The sequence below is a fragment of the Tachypleus tridentatus genome, chromosome 2 (assembly GCF_004210375.1).
Source record: "Tachypleus tridentatus isolate NWPU-2018 chromosome 2, ASM421037v1, whole genome shotgun sequence".
Taxonomy (NCBI): Eukaryota; Metazoa; Arthropoda; class Merostomata; order Xiphosura; family Limulidae; genus Tachypleus; species Tachypleus tridentatus.
In genome coordinates this window covers 86,248,495-86,262,950 of record NC_134826.1, presented here as the reverse complement: position 1 = coordinate 86,262,950, position 14,456 = coordinate 86,248,495, and the positions used below count along the sequence as shown (strand labels likewise).

At 32.9% G+C, this 14,456-nt stretch overlaps 1 protein-coding gene across 1 annotated transcript in view; it reads left to right on the top strand.

Moving 5' to 3' along the window:
• LOC143244407 (cysteine protease ATG4B-like) overlaps positions 1–10,280 on the top strand; it is a 150,306-nt gene extending 140,026 nt beyond the window's left edge. Inside the window, exon 6 of the transcript XR_013025059.1 lies at positions 10,230–10,280. The gene's annotated coding sequence lies outside the window, so the exon portion shown is untranslated. The remainder of the gene's footprint in view (positions 1–10,229) is intronic.
• The last annotated feature ends 4,176 nt before the right edge of the window (positions 10,281–14,456 follow it).

Genomic DNA, 14,456 nt, shown 5'->3' with positions numbered 1-14,456 from the left:
TTTCAGAATCAGTAACAGAAAGGAAAACACTATAGGGTGCAACTCCCACAAGACTGCACGATAGGGGGGGGAGGTTAGTGAGGCAACACAGCACCTAGTGGGAGACCACATCCTTCTCAAGCAGAGAATACTCCTTACACAACTTGTTTTATTTAAAATCACAGGTTACATTTACATCAGAAAGATATTTACAATGAAGAGGATTGAGTAAATCTATTGTCATTGGTAATGGGTCTAAAAGGTGAGCAAAACATGAGAATGTGCAGTGTTTCTGGGGCATTAGGCCATTCTAACTTGAAGTACTTACATGTGACATATCACAACAAAAGGTGGCAGAAGGGGGCTCTCACCTACATCCTGAAGCAAATCTAAGTCTCATCTTCAAGGCCATATTTACAGAGATGTTTTTTGGTGGATAATATAATGGGTTGCCCTCTACAATGCTTCCAGTTTACACTCCAAACCAATCTACTAATTTCTTTCTAGGGGGAGATACAATTTACAAAGCAATATCTCCATATCCACATTCCTAGAGGTTTGGAACTGGGAAAATTAAGAATTTTACCATGTTCCCCTAGAAGAATAAAAAGGGAGAAGAGAATGTGTACACAAGAGAACACCACAGAGTTGGTGTGCACCACTGTTATCGAGCACAATCATCTGGGAGTGGGCCTTCACCAAGAGACAGTACAATGTGTTACTACAAGACAGAAAACGTGAGCAAGGTGTAAGGATAAGACTATGGCATTTTGTTTTGTAAAAGATGCAAAAACAATGATGTCAATTACAGGGATATAAATGGTGAGACTTTTTTGTTTTCAAGGTTTCAGAAAAAAAAACAACATCTCAATGGTGAGCACTGAGCAGGGGCAGATAGGTCTATCTCTCTCTTCTTCCCTGCTTAATTATGATTTTATGTAAGTAATCCCTATGAGGCAATGTTACAAAGACAACAAGCATATGGAACAAAGCATATATATACACATAAACTGCCAAGAATAAATGTTACTTGAGAAACAACACATTGCACTTTCCTTCTTATGCTTGGTACCTTGGTATATATCTATATTTGGCATATGTTATTGAAAGTAGCTCAATGTAAAAATATGGTGCCTAGAAGAAAGAAATTGCAGTGAGATGGATAAAAAAGAAAGTGCAAAAAGAACACAAGCAGTGTAACACCAAATAAAGAAATGCAATTGATTAATGTGATTTGAAACTCAAAAAACACAGAAAAAATAATTCAAGCAGTGCCAAGGACAAAATGAGCCTATGATCATGAACTTGGACTCTGAGGGTTTACTACACATGGAAGTCATGTTGCCTTCCTATTGGTGGAGAAGTATAGCATTATCACAATGTTATAAGCTGGCATTATATCCATTCACATGTAGGAGTGGAAATCTGTTCAAAACTTAATATGTGCAAGAAATTCCATGACAGTTGTGTGAAAGATAATAGTTCTTCAAGGTGCAGAAAGGTATGCAATATTTCTGAAACAATTTTTAATAACTTGCAGCACAAAAGATAATCAGATGGTTTTTATGTTACTAATGTACTGTTATCAAAACATTCAAATCATAAATTGACTATTTCTAATTCAGTATTTCACATACTGTAAGTAACAAGGTCATTGACCCTAGTGCAAAGATAAACTTTGCTAACAAAAACAAAGTAGATTTGTGTGGACAAATGCATTAAGTAAACAGAAAAGTTATACAAAATGGAGGAAGGTTCAGCCAGTTATACAATACAATAGAAGCTATGCAAATAAATGAAAACTGAGGATAAAAATTAAATTATTTCATCCCAGTTATACTTACCTCACAAGTAGCACAATAAAGCTTTGAAATAATATATTTAAAAAATATAAATACACTCAAAAGTGCAACTAAAAACAAAATTCCAGAAACAAAAGACAAAACAAAATTACACTTTTGAGTAAGAACTGTTACACACAAAAATCTATAATTCATGAGTGCTATAAAATAACACGAAAATTAATCTGGAAAAAGAACAAGAAAAGAAGTTGGTATACACATTCAGAGGAATGAAAGAAAACTATTTAGTCTTTCCTGGCTTTCTCCTTTAGGATAACCTCTTAAGGAGGGATTCTTTAACCTTTAAGCCAGTCCTACAGTTTTGTGTTATCAATCAACAGTCAACAATTTCCTTTGGCACCATTATCTGTGTTCATTCTTCTACTTCTCCACTGATTGTTTTAGTTTTTTTGCAAGAGCTAGTGGTGGCTAGTTCTGGTTCTGCTGTGTGTCAAAAACTTTGTTTCCTGCTGGACATACAGTAGCACAATCTTTTCTTAATTATGAGAAACCCACTTGAAATAAAAATGTATCTCAGAACAGCTAGTATCAGTATTAATATTTTCATTCATAAGGAAAGAACAATATTCTGACTTTCCTAGGTCATCTTCAGCTTAAGAAAGGGAGAGTTAGCAGCATCAATCAACTAAATAGTGAGAACGACAAGGAAAAAAAAAGGCCACCAGAGCAATAAACTAGATAAACTAAGGTGCCAACAAACCTCGTAATTAACAGATCCAACTGAAAATTAAGCAATGAAGAAATACATCTACTCAACAAAGGACTCAGCTTTACAGTAACACCTACAAATATTCCATCCATTCAAATGAAAGACCTAGCTAAAATACTGGTGATCCACTCTAGACAAACTGAAAACACCAACAAAACATTGGAAAACAATCACCAGAAAGAAGAAAACTCCAATAACAATTCCACCGACAACCAACAACCTATCTTTCCATGTAGAATTGAAAACATCTATTTCCTCAAAACTGTATCTCAAACAACCTTTTCAAAGAATTTTCACACAAAACTATCAATATAATTTCACAGAAAAGAAAACTAAAAAATAACCTTGCAACTAAAGATATTAATTTTATAAACAATTTAAAACAAGATAACAACATCAAAATTCTAAAAGCAGATTATAATAATGTCATAGTTATAATGAACACAAATGAATAACATCTTGTGAGATACAAACAAATTTTAACTACTACAACACAAATCCAAGAAAAACACTTGGAAACCAATTACTGCTAAACAAAATACTGCTACAAATGAAAGAAAACCAACACAATCTTAGAAAATCTTTATTCTTATCTACAAAAGACTGATTCATGCACACCACAACTATACAGCACTCCCAAACCTCAGAAACCGGATTGTCCACCATGATCCATTATGTTGACCAATGAATCATTTAACTACAACCTCAGTAAATATATAGCATGGGCATTTTCTAAATAAGTAATATCAGCCAGCTCCTTTATCAAAGACTCTTTTAACTTTACATATATTCTCAATCAACTATATCATAAAAGCCTTAAATGGCCAGTTTTGATGTAATCTCTGTCTTCACAGAAATCCCCACAACTGAAGCCTGAAAGATAGCCAAAATAACCAAAATTTGGAAAAACTTATAACAAAACACAACATTCCAGTAAACACCAAATTTATTCAAAAACCAGGTACAAAACTAAAGTCCATGTTATGTGAAAACTACACTGATAAACATAACACTAACATTATATACAAAATACAATGCAACAACTGCCACTACTTCTATATTGGAGAAACAAGCAGAAAAACGGAAACCAGATTTAAAGAACACAAAAAAAACACCTTAACGTGTTTTTGAACACTGCAAATTAAATAAAACACAACAAAACCATATAAAACACCCAGATACTAAGTAAGGAAACAAATATAAACAAACACAAAATCAAAGAAGCCCTACTTATACAGCAACTAAAACCAAAATTAAACCAATATAAAGGAACATCTTTATACCTATACTAATTAATAACCTAACATCCAACTGCAACGCTGCCGACAACCCTGTACCCATTTATACTCTAGTCCCTAAAACATGTCTGGCAATGATCACTTGTAAACTCCCTCTTTCTTAAGCTGAAGATGACCAAGTAAGGTTGAAACACTGTTCTCTCCTTATCAATATAAATACCATACCAGCCATCTGAGATACACTAACACAATCTGTTTTCTTCAATACCTTAGTATTTCCACTTCCAAAAAACACAGACTTATCATGGTGATGGTAGTGGCAATATATACTAAATTTGCAAGTGTTGGTACTTTATTCACTGTATCTGTAGAAATGTGGTATACTTTTATTACATAACTGACGGTTGTACAATAGTGTCAACTATACTGCTTTCTGCTTTTTCAAAAAGAAACAGTCATTAGAGCACTGACAAGTCAACATAGTTTGTGACCTGTAAGAAAACATTGAACAGCTCATTGACACAGGCAGCGTGGCAAATACTTTCAACCATCTAGAAATGACTGGGAACATTTCTGCATTGCACATTGCATATGCATCTATGACATTTTTTGGTCTGTTGTTCGCAAGTGATTTGTACCAAACCCTAAGTTCACCTACTGCAGCTAGTGAAGTGCTGTCAATGTCAGCCTTGTATATATTGATCAACTCTTCAATTTGGTCACATTGTTGTGCTGTAGGTTCTGACCTGTCTGTGGTAGATCCTGATGGTACTAGACACATGAAGTTTGTAAGGAGAGTTTTGTGACTGGACAGACAGTCACATATTTGTGAAAGAAAGTGATCAACAAATGGTACAAAAACAATAATACGAAAGTACTGCTCAGGGCTAGTGGTTTGTGGGTTAGCACAGTACATCTGTCTTTTAGCCTGCCTTGGCATTATGATGTCAATTTGAAACTCACTACACAGAGTTTGAGCCTTAAAGAAAATATTGTTAAATTCATTCACAGTATTATTTCTGAGTGAACGGATTAAATCTTCCACTATTTCTGAATGATGCATCACAGCACTTAAATCAATGTTCTGTTGCTGCAGTAAGTTGCACAGAGGTAAACTAAAAGAAAATAATTTAGCAATGATAAGTACAGTGATGATGAATTCTGGCTGTGTTATAGAACACAACAATTGATTGGCTTGCGTGGCAGAATCTCTGTCTTGCCAACCTGATATGGTCTCAAGGGCATCTGCAACTGCATGGATTAATTCTAGAAAGACAATGACTGAGTCATGCCTCTCAACCCACAGGGTGGAGCAGAGACCTTTCAAACTTTTTTTTTTTTCAATTCAGGTGCTTTATTCTCCACTGACAGAGCCAAAATGTACTTTCGTTTGGGTGTATTAAGAAAGTTTTCAATTCTAGAAATTACTCCCATGCAATTTTGCACAGGAACTTCTTTACAAGCATCAGAAATTGCCAAGTTTAGGGAATGGGCACTGCAGTGTACACAGGGTGCAAGTGAGAATTTATCAGTTATGTGTCTCTGGACACCATTGAATTTCCCACTAATAGAGGCAGCACTGTTGTACCCTTGTCCTCGCAGATAAGCCTTGTCAATACCATATTTTGTCAGATTGGTTATGATAACATCAGCCAAGTTTCTGTCTGTCACATCATAAACAGGTACAAATTGCAAAAAATCTCTCATTGCAACAGAGTTGTCATTGGCATGCAAATATTTAACTCAGCAAAAACTGTTCAATGCCTGAAATATCTGTTGCTTCATTAGCTAATATAGAGAAACACTTTGCAGCATTAACCCTGTTGACCAAAGCATCAAGAACATGAGTATTACAGGCCTTGCTGATTTCATTTTGAATTTGAGGACTCAGATACGTAGCATTCCTCATTGTACTCTTAAGACTTGCTGAAAGCTTGACATCACCCGTTAAACTGTAGCGCAAACTTCCCCAAAAATTCCCATCATTATTGATGGGCTCCTCATCAGTTTCACAAACAAACATTGGACCAGAATCATATTTTCCCCTCAATGCTAAACCCTGTCTCCCACACAGCAATACAGTATCAATAATAGGTATTAAATATTGCTGGTTTTGTTCAATTTCTTGCTTGTAAGTTGCATCAAGCTGCAAGTGCACAGATGTACTTGTGTTTACGACCTGAAGAAAATCGTTTGCTTTTTTCTTTGCTGTCTTGGTGATACTGTTTCAATTCATGTGCCTTGAAGTCTTCAATAGCCTTCTTCCAGTTTGTGTATGGAAATTTCACTAGTTGTCCAAATTTCTGGCGTCCAACACCAGCACCATCAGGAGCAAAAAGACAGCAGAATTTGCAGAAAGCTTTTTTGCATGTCGACTGTAGAGTAGCCATCGCCACTGTGAAAGCCAACGATGCTGAAAACGCAGATTTCTTGGACCACACTGGGGGAAAACATAATCACCCCCTCGCTTCCAGGCATTCTCAAGGAGGCATTTTTTGGTTTCAGCGTTTATCTAAGAGAGAACGAAAGACATAGTTCTAATTAAGTTATTTTGCACATAGGAAAGTTTGTTATGAGAGTACAATAACCTCGAAAAGAAAGGATTAGAGCTGTACTTCACAGAGCAGGCCTAACATCCTGTGGCTGTAGGCCTACAATCACTAGCAAAAATGAATATTCAGTAAAACCTCATCAGTGTTTGCATTATTTTCAATACAAAATTAATAAAATGATGAGTCGAGTTACCTGTTTACCAATGCTGACATCATCAGAAATATAATTTCCAATGTCCCTGACTGGACCTGAGGTGGTAGTGGCAGCACTGGTAGAAGGCCACGCTGATGACTAACAATTCAGTTGACAATTCTGATTCAACCTGATTGGCTGCAGCAAATTGATCAGGTTCAACCTCATGAATGAGTTTAAAGAACCCATGTAGTGTCTTTTGCTTTTTCAGGCTTGACATAGTGAACGATTGTTTATCGCAACTTCTGTTTGTCAACGTGACATTCACAGTACCATTGGCGCCATCTATAGTGAATCATTCACTATGGTACTAGGCTAGTGCCATGGTGCTGCCAGCCTGCCACGGTGCCACACACTGTTTATTTGTGAAGTTAATTATTGAATTCTAGGGAATCTGAACATACACACTGTTCATGATATTTGAATACATATTATAGACACTATACATATATTTTGCACTCTCCTGGGGTGACTCTATATTTTATATGTGGATGATAGGACTGTAGGCCTACTTTGCTGGGCCTGATAACTTTGAGTTATATATTATATATATAGGCCTATATATTTACTTATGATTTAAAAATTAAGACAAACACCTCAGTGTGCCATTCTGAAATTTCCCAAAAAGGTGGTCTTAGAATGCATGATTCAGGCTTAATTATTTTACAATAAAAATTTTATATCAATGTGTTATATTTCAGTAAACAACCAAGTCGGATGTTCATACAAAGAAAAAAGAAAATTAATTCTGTCATTAATTATCGTTTGTAAAGCACTTGAAATATAGTTTAACTGCCACTAAAAATCCGATAACCAATATTTTATCAATCTTACTGTATGTTTGAGATATTTGTATTCAATGGTTAGAACTATAGAATTCCTGATTTTTCTCTTACAGAGCTTTGTAGTTAACGAAGTTAAAAGTAAACAAGATACTCTCTGACAAATCAGCCTTAGGAATCTAAAGATTTGGTTAAAAATTTGTAAATGTAAAAATATCTTACTGAAACACTACACTTTTAATCTATTTAAAGTCTCTATACTGTAGTTTCAAACTGTTAATACCACTGCCGTTCGATTCTTTTTTTCTAGCTTTACGGACTTACAACGCTAAAATCAGAGGTTCGAATCCTCTAGGTGAGCTCAGCAGATAGCCCGACGTGGTTCTGCTAAAAGAAAACACACAAACATAAACAACTTATCTCTACATTTGTATTTACGTATACAAATTAGATACTCTCATTCTAAACTTCGTTCTCACCATAAACGGATGTTTCTTTAATAGTATAAAGTTTTGATGGAGAGTACAGAGGCTAGTGAAGCCTAATAATTATGTTTAACGTCACATTTGCTCGCGAATATTTCTGCCTCATTTTCCTCAATTTGCTCATTACAGATTTTAAGTCAGTGGTGTGTGAAAATCGATTTCGTTCGTAAAACGATACGTTATCTTTTATATCATTTAGTTCTAATAATAATTGAACTGTTTTATCTTCATATGATAGTTTTTAACAACCTTCGTGTAATTTCCTATTAATACTAGCTGCGTTACTCTTAGTATTCTAAGAATATTTTATAAATTATAAAATATTGTAAATTAAAAGTATCATCTTCAAATTATATGCATCTAACAAGATTTATTGAAGTTTATTAATATAGATATAAAAGTGTTTCTATATGTTGGTTTAACGTGTATTTCCCCTTGTATTACAAGGAATTATTTAGTTTATCGTCTAATGATGTTGGATTCTCTGTTTGGAATTTAAATGTTACCTGTAGTATATTTATTTGAGTTGCAGTGTTCAATTTAAAAACGTGAGATGCTATTTTTTTGTGTTACATGAAAGTTGTTTTGAGTTTTGGGCTTGTTTTTCCTACATAAAATACGTGGAAGTTGCCATAATGTATTTTATAAGTGACATTAGTATTGTATTTGCTTTATTTTTAGAAGAATTTAGGTATTTTGTTTATTGTATTTGGGGTTATTGACTGAGTGAGTATTGTGTTGTTGACTGAGGTTTCTCTATATCACCGTTATCTCAAATCTCCTTCCTAATCGTTTTATAACTTAGAAACGTCGAATTATATGAATTCTGCAATAAAAAGATTTAAATCACCCATTGTAGAATGTCTGCAAAATTTATTAGCTTCAAGTGGATTCCTCAGAAATGTAAATGCATAAAATAGATTATTACAATAATGTTAAAAGTACTTACAAGGAATTATTACTTTAGAGATAACATGACATCAGTTTCTCTTAATGTTCATAAGAGGAAGTGTCGATGTTGAAGTGTGGTATGAATAAGTATTGGTAAACATGTCGACATATAACTACTTTAAATGTTACCATCAATACTACACATTCTAAAGATAAACCCTACGACCCTTAGTTCGTCTATATACTGGTCCAACTAATCAGGACTCCATTAATGGGTGATATTGCCTAACTTCAAGGTGCTAAGTGGGTCGACATAGTATTTGAAGATGTTAATATTGACAGCTGTAATATACTCTTGGAATATGCATCACATTCCATCAGTTGATGCTAAAGATGCCCTGAAAAGAGCTATTTCCAATGTAAATTTTTATATGCTCAAATCATTAAAATATATTCAAATGAGAATTTTAATTTTTCGAAACAAAGATATTTATTGTACTTAAGAGCATCGAAAAAATAATTTTGGTTCATCAGAACAATTCGGAAAAAGACCTGCAACAAGTCATATGAACACGAATATCACAGATAAAAACCGTGAAGTGCCCCAAGCGACAGTACGTAAAAAAATATCTCAGTCTAGGAAGGAGATCAACCACTGAGTAATTAGATAGATATGCATGTTATTGTACACACAGACATACCAGTCACGTGTCTGATGTAGTAACTATGTGATCAGAGACTAGATGGATTATGGAAAAGCTGCAGAGAGAAGTGGTGAGGCTCCAAAAGTTATTTGATTACAATGAACTCAAGTACTGTATATTGAAGAAAAATCTTATGAACTGTTAAGATATAAATTATATCTACGAAGTGTTTTAATAACGTATTCTGAATAAACAATACTTTTCATTTACAGCGAAAGGTGTTAGATCCCAATATTGTTTATCTTGATAAATCCACAAAAAATTAAGTATTTGCTTTTATATTAACTTCAAATGGAAAATTTACTCGGAATGCATTTCATGCAACTGCTGCATTATAAGAATATTATTTGATATTGTGTTGTTTGTAAGACACAATCATATTCTGATACATTTTACCAACGTAATATTCCCAAAAGAACCTGTATTTTCATAACTGATATTAACATAAACAGTGAGAACAGTTTTACGTTTAACTGTGACAAATAAGTGTTTTGCAGGGGAAACACCAACGGAAATCAAATGTACCTACAGATATAACATAATATAAAAAAAAGATCGTGTGTAATTTCATAAATTTCCAAGTTTCTGTGATTAGTTTTATTAGTTAACTTAATTAAAAAGTACATAAAGAAACAAAAGTCTACTGTTAAGAAACCCTTTTGAAGCACGACACGTTTTATTTTTCTCATGAAAAGTAACATTTATGTTGTTATTTTACAGAGTGAGTCACAATTAATATTATAACTAGTGCGTTGTGCTCATTGTGAAAAACCTTAAAATTCCAACGGTGACACAAAACGTACTAAAAATATTAACGCTCTGTGTATGTTCCAGCCGAGAATCTCAACTGTACTCGAGGATACCGAAGAGATGCTGACAGGTGCTGTAAGTATATATGATACTCAATTACTTTAAACTATTCATATTAAACACAAATAGATGAAATACTTTTATAAATATGGAATTGTAGTTCAACAAATACGTTTTTTGATACTAAAGACGTTGTTAGAACAATAAAAATTAACACTGGGTAAATAAATGCTTAGCCATGTACTTTTAACGCTTTTAGATCTATGTCCTTCTGGTCACTATGACAATGGATTCCAAACTTACTGCCTGCCGTGTCCAGGAGGGACTTACATGACATCTTTTGCTGCTGACGCCTGTGTAGCTTGTCCTGAAGACGAAATTACTGATAAGAAGAAAGAAAGAGCTGATAATAAAGATCTTTGTAAAAGTAATGGAACAAAAGGGTTTTAGAGTTTCCTTTTATTGTTTCCTTAACATTTTAAAAATGTTTATTTTTATTCAAACAGATTGTTGTAATAAGACACTTCTTCATAACCTTCATGGTTTTTAGTGTATTAAAAAGCTTTGCTTTTACTGGGAAATTCTACCACTCGTTTTTAAAGATGGGCTCACACATTTACGACAAATAGTGTTGAATAGCTGTATTGCCACTAGTATATCATTTCAAAATTAGGAGCAGCTAGCGCTGAAAGCCCTCGTTCAGGTATCCGCGAAATTGAAAAACAAACAAATATAACGGTATCTCGATAGCACATCTGTGTGCATCACATTATTACTAAAAAGATCTAAAGATATTTAACTAAAACAGTATATGTCCTAAAACATAACTTAAATCTGTGTTTAACATGTTTATTTTTGTACATAATGTCGTTTTTGTAATAAAAGAAAGTAATTTGTCCAAATACAAAACAAATATTTTAATATAAGATTATAATTATATTGGATTATCAAAACGTTAGCACCGTCTCATAAGTTCTGAATAATGTATGTTTGGAATCGAAAGCCAGTAGGTTTCTTGCTATATTGTCTAATTATGTAAATGTGCTGAAAAACCTAGCTGTATAACTATATACTTGTTGTTATTACATAACTACACTACTTGTCTACTAGTAAGGAACTCAAATAACATAATAGCCGTTATTATTCTTTGCTAATTATCTGTTTAGACTGTAAAGAAAATACGTATATATACAGATGGCAAATTGTAAAGGTTGTTATCAATGTTTAATATGAAAATATATTATAAATGTAAGAAATATCATATTTATTTAATTAAAATTTTGGAGATGTTAAATCAAGATTATATTTTAGTTTAAAGAATAAAACTATTTCCTATTATTATTAAGTTACATTTGAAGTTTTCTTTCGGTTTTATGTAATCGATATAATGTGTAAAATGGTTTTAAAAACAACTCTTTCTCTTAAGATCCAACTGAAGTGGTTCTCAAGGCTACGTTCCCCTGGGCTACCAAACCTACAGTTGTAAGATATCCTTGGTGGATGAAAGAGCTAACACTAATTTCGGTTTGTCTTATTGCTTTGTGGTAAGTTACATGTTATCTTCCAGTTCTTGATAATTAAACTATGTTGAATAGGGGTGAGAGAGCATCTGACATCAATACCCAATTATCTTTTAATTGAATAGTAGGGTTGGATATTTGAAAATGTCAAGTGTGTTCAGTGCTCCTTTGGTAGTTAATTTGTGAAAACACTAATATGAACCAAACTTCTATATGGTGATTTATCAAGTGTTTTTGTAGATCTGTTTGCTTACGAAAAAAACCCACAAAAATACAACTATTTAGAGTTAATCTTTATCAGTATTGTTTATATGGAAAACGGAAAGAAAAAATCGCGTTTTTATTTTTATTTTATTATTGTATAGCGTTCTTTGTTGCTTCTGCAACGCGAATGAAAAAGTCCGGGGCGAATGGAAAGCCCTGAAAAACCGCGTTCTCGGGTTTTGTGGAGTTTTTGCCTATACAAAGCTAGAGGACCAGGCGCTTGTAACTGAAAAGATCACCCCTAGTGAATTAGATATTTTGGAAGCTGTTTCAATGATCCCTGAATGTGAGAAGGCCCCGACAAATAAGTTTAATAAAAGAGAAAATAATATGGAGTTAAAGGAAAATCAAACAGAACCAACTATCTTGAAGACAATAAACGAAAAGTACCCAATAGAAAAGAAAATATAAAAAGCGGAAAACGTAAGCAAGCCTGCTTCAGGTTCTGATAAAACTAAATCAAATAAACGCGTTAGGATAATCGTGAAAGATAACAAACCTGAAGATACATTAAAATCTGATTCACTGACAACGGTTCGTATACGTTTAAAGTTCTTTTTTCTTTATAGTACTCTATTATACAGTATACGTATATAACCATTAATAACAAGGATGTGCTGTTAATATTAAATTTTCACTTCATACAAGTTTATTGATACCTACATGTATATATATATATATATATTGCACTGAGTAACTGAAATATAATGGAATTAATAGTACATTAATAATGCTATGCAAAATTACTGTAAAAATAATTACAACCATTCTCATATTTAATTTCTGTGAGTATGTGACATCTTATTATCTGTATCTGGTTGAAAATTCAATTAACTACTCATTCATCTTACATTTACGTTTAATATTTGAAAGAAGTTAATTCATATTTTTAAGAGATAAAAACATTTCACTTTAATGTAATGTATACTATGTGAAACTGTGTAACCAATATCATATCGATGTTGCGTGTTTAAAATGATTAAGAGCCCGAGGCATCCACAACTACTGAAAAAGATGCGTTCAGAGAATCCTTAATGTTCAGAATCATTTGAATACATGTGATTCTTCTTCCAAAAGAGACCTATTCATGTTCGATATTATTGATGTCTGATAAGTCTGTACACGAGTTAAACTGATCAATCACCTCTTCTTCAATATTATTACATGTGGGAAGACAATTATTATCCATTCAGCTGAAGCCAGAACCAAATATTACAATATATGATAATGTAAGAGGTACTTCCATTGCTATTATGTATAGCCTTAATGACATCTGGAAAACATAAAGGTCGGAGTGTCTATTCACGATTTTTCATTACCACACATACTTCCACTACTGACATTAAAGTGAGTTATTTTGTGTCTTACTATAATTATAATATACCTTTTGTTTGTTAATATTTCCAAACTTCATAAGTATTTTAACTGTATGTACACTGAAATGACGATCTGTTGTAACTACGAACATCTGATTCTATTTTTAACAGTTATCACATAATTGCTGCGAATCGTTAGATAACGGTAACTCACTTAAAATGTGGATTTTATTATTTTTAGTCTAGCATCAGCGTATTTGTACCATTTTGTTACAAGTTATTCCACTATATCTTGTTAATAACACTTTAATACATTTTACATCAGTGTTTGTTTTTATAGTCAACCAGCTTTCATTGATCTGATAGACATTTAGTGAAATATCCAATTGTCTTCTTTTGGACTTCACTAAGATTATTGGATATTTTAAAGTACTATAAACTCCGTGATTTACTTCAGTGTTGCAACCTTGATAAGACAGTTTGAAGACTTTCTCTTTATAATCATTTGTAGTTCAGATTACGTAACTTTTCATGCTTAATTTATATAACAAGGAAATGAGGAAAACACTGACATTTATTTATAACAGTAGTTTTATCTTGTTTTAGCAAGTTAGTATTTGTGAACGTACAAAATATAAATGTAAAACATTATTTAAAGCTATTGTCTGTTGTATATTACCTTCCTCACTATTTGAGACAATGCTTGAGATATATTTCGTACTTTCGAGAAAACGTTTATCAGATATCTGAAACCAATTTCATAATTTACAATTTTCATATAAACATTTATTTAGTTTTACTCATATTATAGTAAAATAATTGCTACATAAAGAATGAATTGTATATTTTTAAAATGTTTATTAACCGAATATTGTTATTAAAACATTTTTTTTTCGATTGATGAGTGTTGCCTCACTAATTATGGTTAAATCTTCAGGCAAAAACACCAGCTTTAAAAGAAATAAAAGACGATGATTGTATCCAGAGGGAGGTGTCAAGCAACATCAGGCCTCCGTCTACTGAACTTGTCTACAATGTTGATAAAATTATCACTGTAAGACTTGGCAGTAAACCAGAACATTACCAGAGACACGTTTTTGTTGTTACTGAAAATGCTGAAAACCGAAACAAATTTATTATTGGTAGAGCTC